Here is a 7,429-nt window from a genome sequence, read left to right as displayed (position 1 = left end):
CAGCCTGGGGCTCCATGCAAGATCTCACCTCGTGGAGTTGCAATGATCATGAGAACGGTGAGGAATCAGCCCAGAACTACACAGGAGGATCTTGTCAATGATCTCAAGGCAGCTGGGACCATAGTCATCAAGAAAACAATTGGTAACACACTATGCCGTGAAGGACTGAAATCCTGCAGCGCCCGCAAGGTCCCCCTGCTCAAGAAAGCACATATACATGCCCGTCTGAAGTTTGCCAATGAACATCTGAATGATTCAGAGGACAACTGGGTGAACGTGTTGTGGTCAGATGAGACCAAAATTGAGTTCTTTGGCATCAACCCAACTTGCCGTGTTTGGAGGAGGAGGAATGCTGCCTATGACCCCAAGAAACCATCCCCACCGTCAAACATGGAGGTGGAAACATTATGCTTTGGGGGTGTTTTTCTGCTAAAGGGACAGGACAACTTCACCGCATCAAAGGGACGATGGACGGGGCCATGTACCGTCAAATCTTGGGTGAAAACCTCCTTCCCTCAGCCAGGGTATTGAAAATGGGTCGTGGATGGGTATTCCAGCATGACAATGACCCAAAACACACGGCCAAGGCAACAAAGGAGTGGCTCAAGAAGAAGCACATTAAGGTCCTGGAGTGGCCTAGCCAGTCTCCAGACCTTAATCCCATAGAAAATCTGTGGAGGGAGCTGAAGGTTCGAGTTGCCAAACGTCAGCCTCGAAACCTTAATGACTTGAAGAAGATCTGCAAAGAGGAGTGGGACAAAATCCCTCCTGAGATGTGTGCAAACCTGGTGGCCAACTACAAGAAACGTCTGACCTCTGTGATTGCCAACAAGGGTTTTGCCACCAAGTACTAAGTCATGTTTTGCAGAGGGGTCAAATACTTATTTCCCTCATTAAAATGCAAATCAATTCATAACATTTTTGACATGCGTTTTTCTGGATTTTTTTGTTGATATTCTGTCTCTCACTGTTCAAATAAACCTACCATTAAAATTATAGACTGATCATTTCTTTGTCAGTGGGCAAACGTACAAAATCAGCAGGGGATCAAATACTTTTTTCCCTCACTGTATGTGATATCAACAGAGAGGTATATTTTCTGGGTGATTTAAATATTGACTGGGTTTCATCAAGCTGCCCACCCAAGAAAAAGCTTCAAACTGTTACCAGTGCCTGCAACCTGGTTCAGGTTATCAGTCAACATACCAGGGTAGTTACAAAAAGCACAGGAATGAAATAATGAACATGTATTGATCACATCTTTACTAATGCTGCAGAAATGTGCTTAAAAGCAGTATCCAGATCCATCGGATGTAGTGATCACAATATAGTAGTCATATATAGGAAAACCAAAGTTACAAAGGCTGGGTCTAATATAGTGTATAAGAGGACATATAATTTGTTTTGTAGTGATTCCTATGTTGTTGATGTAAAGAATATTTGTTGGTCCGTGGTGTGTCATGAGATGCAAACAAACGCTGCACTTAACACATTTACAAAATTGCTTATCCCAATTACTAATAGGCATGCACCCAATAAGAAAATGACTGTAAAAACTGTTAAATCACTGTGATTGATGAGGAACTGAAAAATGATGGTTGAGGGATGAGGCAAAAGTAATGGCAAATAAGTCTGACTGCACAACCGACTGGCAAACATACTGCAAGTTGAGAAATCATGTCACTAAACTGAATAAAAAGAAGAAACTACACGATGAAACAAAGATAAATAACATAAAGAATGATAGTACAAAGCCTTGGAGCACCTTCAATGAAAAAAAAAAAAAAAAAGGCAAACTCAGCTCCATCATTCATTGAGTCAGATGGCTTATTCATCACAAAACCGACTGATATTGCCAACTACTTTAAGGATTTTTTCATTGGCAAGATTAGCAAATTTAGGCATGACATGCCAACAACAACCGCTGATACGACAAATCCAAGTATATCTGAACAAATTATGAAAGACAAACCTGTTACCAACCCTAAGTAAAGTTTTGAAAAAAATTGTGTTTGACCAGATACAATGCTATTTTACAGTAAACAATTTGACAACAGACTTTCATCACGCTTATAGGGAAGTACATTCAACAAGCACAGCACTTACACAAATGACTGATGATTGGCTGAGAGAAATTGATGATAAAAAGATTGTGGGGGATGTTTTGTTAGACTTCAGTGCAGCTTTTGACATTATCCATCATAGTCTGCTGCTGGAAAAACATGTGTTATGGCTTTACATCCCCTGCTATATTGTGGATAAAGAGTTACCTGTCTAACAGAATACAGAAGGTGTTCATTAATGGAAGCCTCTCCAACATAATCCAGGTAGAATCAGGAATTCCCCAGGGCTGCCTAGGCTCCTTACTTTTATTTATTTTTACTAACGACATGCCACTGGCTTTGAGTAAAGTCAGTGTGTCTATGTATGCGGATGACTCAACACTATACACGTCATCTACTACATCGACTGAAATGCTAAGGACCCTGGGACTAAACACCTCCCTCTGCAACTGGATCCTGGACTTCCTGACGGGCCGCCCCCAGGTGGTAAGGGTAGGTAACAACACAGTTAAGCAGTCCTCCAGGACTGTTTCCAGACATGGGCGTTTAGATTCGTGTTTAGTGGACATATTCCCCACAAAGTGGAGTGGTCGTTCGCAATGACGTGATGTGCCATTTCTGTTCAAGGTGAAAGCAGATCGACTTTTCAGATTTTGAGTGGGCTTGGCTTTAACGAAGCATTTGGCCTTTTTCTTCGCAACCTTTGTATCAGAGTCTATAGACAACGCCTGTGGTCTTGTTTCTTGATCAAGCGGGCCCTGGATATGGTCTCGAGCGAGAGCGGGATAAATTTGAATTTGAAACGTACCAAGAAATCTCACATCTGCATTCACTGCCAAAGGTGATTCTAACATGTATTGACTCAGGGTATGTACATGAGATATTATCAATAAATTAGCAAAAAAATGTTTTAAAAAAAACATGTTTTCACTTTGTCATTATAATCTATTGTGTGTAGATGGGTGAGAATTGGTTTTCTCCATTTTGAATTCAACCTGTAACACTAAAATGTGGAATAAGTCAAGGGGTATGAATACTTTCTGAAGGCACTATCTGGCTAAATCATTAGAAAAAATAATTGCATCTACATTTTCTTTAAAACTGATTTTTGGTTTGTAAGTGAATTTCAAAGTGACGGACATTTGTGGACTTTTCTCATTTGGGAAAGTCTGTCCTCCACCCTCTCTCCTCCATGACCAGGAGCCCGATAAATGGTCGAGGAGATGTCAATTTGTTAATAGGCGAACAGAAGAGTGTCCTCCCCTCCTCGATAGCCACCTTTCATTGAGGATAAACATGCAAGTCCTTCCTGGAAGAGTTTTCAAATCTACCAAACCCACTTTGAATCAGCTTTAGTTTTTTCTGAGGAGAAAAACATGCACACGTTGAAAAACATATAATTGTATCTGTAAAATGTCTAGCACAACTAACTTAATGTTTTTATCCCTTTACACATTTATTTTGGGATCTACCCCTGTAACCCCTGTAAACGTCATTCATGCGACATGCAAGTGGAGAAGTAGAGTAATTTCATACAAGCATATTTTCGTCCACATTACCTCACCTCGCTGCCACTCCACGATTACTTTTGGCCTTTTTCAAAAGGAGGCGAGAGAGGACGGAGGAGAGGACACAGGATTTTAGCAAATTCAACTGCGAAAAGGCCAGAGTATCAAACCACCACCATTCCCAACGTGTTCCTCCCTCTGAGGTCCTACCTGTCACGATCGTCTTGAGGATAATGAGTGGACCAAGGCACAGCGTGTGAAAAACACATTCTCTTTTATTAGAGATGAGTGAAACATGAAACGAACACTTAAAACAAAACTAAACACAACAACAAACGACCGTGAAGCTACAAACGTAAGTGCAATACAAAAACTACAAACGTTCTACATAGACAATTACCCACAAACGCATAATGCCTATGGCTGCCTTAAATATGGCTCCCAATCAGAGACAAATGAAAGACAGCTGTCTCTGATTGAGAACCACTCAGGCAACCATAGACATACCTAGACACATTCACTAAACACATTTACATTACATTTAAGTCATTTAGCAGACGCTCTTATCCAGAGCGACTTACAAATTGGTGCATTCACCTTATGATATCCAGTGGAACAACCACTTTACAATAGTGCATCTAACTCTTTTAAGGGGGGGGGGGGTTAGAAGGATTACTTTATCCTATCCTATTATCCTATAGGTATTCCTTAAAGAGGTGGGGTTTCAGGTGTCTCCGGAAGGTGGTGATTGACTCCGCTGACCTGGCGTCGTGAGGGAGTTTGTTCCACCATTGGGGTGCCAGAGCAGCGAACAGTTTTGACTGGGCTGAGCGGGAACTGTACTTCCTCAGAGGTAGGGAGGCGAGCAGGCCAGAGGTGGATGAACGCAGTGCCCTTGTTTGGGTGTAGGGCCTGATCAGAGCCTGAAGGTACGGAGGTGCCGTTCCCCTCACAGCTCCGTAGGCAAGCACCATGGTCTTGTAGCGGATGCGAGCTTCAACTGGAAGCCAGTGGAGAGAGCGGAGGAGCGGGGTGACGTGAGAGAACTTGGGAAAGTTGAACACCAGACGGGCTGCGGCGTTCTGGATGAGTTGTAGGGGTTTAATGGCACAGGCAGGGAGCCCAGCCAACAGCGAGTTGCAGTAATCCAGACGGGAGATGACAAGTGCCTGGATTAGGACCTGCGCCGCTTCCTGCGTGAGGCAGGGTCGTACTCTGCGAATGTTGTAGAGCATGAACCTACAGGAACGGGTCACCGCCTTGATGTTAGTTGAGAACGACAGGGTGTTGTCCAGGATCACGCCAAGGTTCTTAGCACTCTGGGAGGAGGACACAATGGAGTTGTCAACCGTGATGGCGAGATCATGGAACGGGCAGTCCTTCCCCGGGAGGAAGAGCAGCTCCGTCTTGCCGAGGTTCAGCTTGAGGTGGTGATCCGTCATCCACACTGATATGTCTGCCAGACATGCAGAGATGCGATTCACCACCTGGTTATCAGAGGGGGGAAAGGAGAAGATTAATTGTGTGTCGTCTGCATAGCAATGATAGGAGAGACCATGTGAGGATATGACAGAGCCAAGTGACTTGGTGTATAGCGAGAATAGGAGAGGGCCTAGAACAGAGCCCTGGGGGACACCAGTGGTTAGAGCACGTGGTGCGGAGACAGATTCTCGCCACGCCACCTGGTAGGAGCGACCTGTCAGGTAGGACGCAATCCAAGCGTGGGCCGCGCCGGAGATGCCCAGCTCGGAGAGGGTGGAGAGGAGGATCTGATGGTTCACAGTATCAAAGGCAGCCGATAGGTCTAGAAGGATGAGAGCAGAGGAGAGAGAGTTAGCTTTAGCAGTGCGGAGCGCCTCCGTGACACAGAGAAGAGCAGTCTCAGTTGAATGACTAGTCTTGAAACCTGACTGATTTGGATCAAGAAGGTCATTCTGAGAGAGATAGCAGGAGAGCTGGCCAAGGACGGCACGTTCAAGAGTTTTGGAGAGAAAAGAAAGAAGGGATACTGGTCTGTAGTTGTTGACATCGGAGGGATCAAGTGTAGGTTTTTTCAGAAGGGGTGCAACTCTCGCTCTCTTGAAGACGGAAGGGACGTAGCCAGCGGTCAAGGATGAGTTGATGAGCGAGGTGAGGTAAGGGAGAAGGTCTCCGGAAATGGTCTGGAGAAGAGAGGAGGGGATAGGGTCAAGCGGGCAGGTTGTTGGGCGGCCGGCCGTCACAAGACGCGAGATTTCATCTGGAGAGAGAGGGGAGAAAGAGGTCAAAGCACAGGGTAGGGCAGTGTGAGCAGAACCAGCGGTGTCGTTTGACTTAGCAAACGAGGATCGGATGTCGTCGACCTTCTTTTCAAAATGGTTGACGAAGTCATCAGCAGAGAGGGAGGAGGGGGGAGGAGGGGGAGGAGGATTCAGGAGGGAGGAGAAGGTGGCAAAGAGCTTCCTAGGGTTAGAGTCAGATGCTTGGAATTTAGAGTGGTAGAAATTGGCTTTAGCAGCAGAGACAGAAGAGGAGAATGTAGAGAGGAGGGAGTGAAAGGATGCCAGGTCCGCAGGGAGGCGAGTTTTCCTCCATTTCCGCTCGGCTGCCCGGAGCCCTGTTCTGTGAGCTCGCAATGAGTCGTCGAGCCACGGAGCAGGAGGGGAGGACCGAGCCGGCCTGGAGGATAGGGGACATAGAGAGTCAAAGGATGCAGAAAGGGAGGAGAGGAGGGTTGAGGAGGCAGAATCAGGAGATAGGTTGGAGAAGGTTTGAGCAGAGGGAAGAGATGATAGGATGGAAGAGGAGAGAGTAGCGGGGGAGAGAGAGCGAAGGTTGGGACGGCGCGATACCATCCGAGTAGGGGCAGTGTGGGAAGTGTTGGATGAGAGCGAGAGGGAAAAGGATACAAGGTAGTGGTCGGAGACTTGGAGGGGAGTTGCAATGAGATTAGTGGAAGAACAGCATCTAGTAAAGATGAGGTCAAGCGTATTGCCTGCCTTGTGAGTAGGGGGGGAAGGTGAGAGGGTGAGGTCAAAAGAGGAGAGGAGTGGAAAGAAGGAGGCAGAGAGGAATGAGTCAAAGGTAGACGTGGGGAGGTTAAAGTCACCCAGAACTGTGAGAGGTGAGCCATCCTCAGGAAAGGAACTTATCAGGGCGTCAAGCTCATTGATGAACTCTCCAAGGGAACCTGGAGGGCGATAAATGATAAGGATGTTAAGCTTGAAAGGGCTGGTAACTGTGACAGCATGGATTTCAAAGGAGGCGATAGACAGATGGGTCAGGGGAGAAAGAGAGAATGTCCACTTGGGAGAGATGAGGATCCCAGTGCCACCACCCCGCTGACCAGAAGCTCTCGGGGTGTGTGAGAACACGTGGGCAGACGAGGAGAGAGCAGTAGGAGTAGCAGTGTTATCAGTGGTAATCCATGTTTCCGTCAGTGCCAAGAAGTCGAGGGACTGGAGGGAAGCATAGGCTGAGATGAACTCTGCCTTGTTGGCCGCAGATCGGCAGTTCCAGAGGCTGCCTGAGACCTGGAACTCCACGTGGGTCGTGCGCGCTGGGACCACCAGGTTAGAGTAGCAGCGGCCACGCGGTGTGAAGCGTTTGTATGGTCTGACACAACCCCATACACTAAACCCAACACCCCCTTTACCATATAACCACCCAAGACGAGACAAAACACAAACATTCCCCATGTCACACCCTGACCTAACTAAAATAATAAAGAAAACAAAGAATACTAAGGCCAGGGCGTGACACTACCGTAGTAGTGTTGTCGTGTTTGGGAGTCTAGACACTACAGCTTGCCGGCATCCTTGAACTTGCTGAGCAGGCATTGGTCAATTAACTTAGTTCCGCCCGAAGCTTGCGCTAGTG

The sequence above is a fragment of the Salvelinus alpinus genome, chromosome 13 (genome assembly GCF_045679555.1).
Source record: "Salvelinus alpinus chromosome 13, SLU_Salpinus.1, whole genome shotgun sequence".
Lineage (NCBI taxonomy): Eukaryota > Metazoa > Chordata > Actinopteri > Salmoniformes > Salmonidae > Salvelinus > Salvelinus alpinus.
Note: the sequence above shows the minus strand (reverse complement) of the source record.